Here is a 1616-nt window from a genome sequence, read left to right on the forward strand (position 1 = left end):
TCACCCGGCTAGTTTTTTGTATTTTTTAGTAGAGACGGGGTTTCACCGGGTTAGCCAGGATGGTCTCGATCTCCTGACCTTGTGATCCACCCGTCTCGGCCTCCCAAAGTGCTGGGATTACAGGCTTGAGCCACCGCGCCCGGCCTTGAATGTCTTTTCATATGCTTATGTGTCATACATATATCCCCTTCCATAGAATGTCTCTTCATATCTTTTACCTATTTTCCAATTGGGTTGTCTATTTTTCACTATTTAATTTTGAAATTTCTTTATAAATTCTGCATTTGTGTCAATCGTATTTAATGACTCAATTTTAAAAAATGGATTTGCTTTTATCAGGTCTTCCCAAAGCACTCAATTTAGTTTTTAAAGAAACTACAACTCTCATTTTTTCCGCATTTTTATTTTATCAGTTTATGTACTATTTAACCAAATTATGTTATTACCATTCCAAATGCAATGGCATCAATAGGTTTGAGAATAATAGAACTGATTCTTAGTAATCATACAATCCATCTTGTGAAAGCGAAGTGTGGGCATACTTGAGAGGAGCCTACTGGCTGTTAGAATTCTTTGTATTAGGTGCATCAATTAGTACGCTTTTATGGAAGGGCTGTAGAGATCTAATGGTAATTAAGACAGCTTCCTTTGTAAATGACAAATGAAGTATGACAAGCCAGTTGGGGAGGGAATGGGGTTTTCAACAAACGGTACTGAAAATGTTGCCTAAGTATTTGCAGGAAAATAAGAAAATTCACTTGTTTCCTCTCTACCTGGAAAATATAATCAAGAAACAAATAGGTCTGAAAAAAGCCCAAGCAGACTTTCTAGAAATTAAAAACTTAATAACGGAAATTAAAATGTATTGGCTAAAAAATGTATAACCTGAATATAGTTATGAAAACACATTAGACAACCCCAGAATGAGAGACGTTCTACAAAATATCTGGCTCGTACTCTTCAAAAATGTCAATGTCATTTTTTTCCTATAAATGACATTATTGGGTGGTAAAATTTGAGTGAGATCTGTTGATTAAATGATAGTGCTGTATCAATATTAACCCTTGATTTTGATAACTGCACTATGGTTATGGACACTGTGGATGCTCTTGTTTAAAGGAAATACACTGAAATATTTATGGATAAAGGGGCACTAGGCCTGTAGTTTACTCTCAAACATCTCAGAAAAAAAAAAAAAATATATATATATATATCTCTCTAAAATCACACATGTATATATATAAAATCACACATGTATATACAGGAGTCCCGAACTCCTGACCTCGGGATCCATCCTCCTCGGCCTTCCAAATGTTGAGTTTACAGGCGTGAGCCGCTGTGCCTGGCTGACTGATGGTGTTTTCAGCACATACTGAGTCCTTGAAAATCAATAAAATCAGCTAGGCGCGATGGCTCACGCCTGTAATCCCAGCACTTTGGGAGGCCAACGCAAGTGAATCACCTGAGGTAGGAGTTCGAGACAAGCCTGGCCAACATGGTGAAACCCCGTCTCTGCTAAAAATACAGAAAATTAGCCAGGCGTGGTAGTGGGTGCCTGTAATCCCCAGCTACTCTGGAGTCTGAGGCTGGAGAATCGCTTGAACCTAGGAGGTAGA

Source organism: Mandrillus leucophaeus, unplaced genomic scaffold, assembly GCF_000951045.1.
Source record: "Mandrillus leucophaeus isolate KB7577 unplaced genomic scaffold, Mleu.le_1.0 Scaffold400, whole genome shotgun sequence".
NCBI lineage: Eukaryota > Metazoa > Chordata > Mammalia > Primates > Cercopithecidae > Mandrillus > Mandrillus leucophaeus.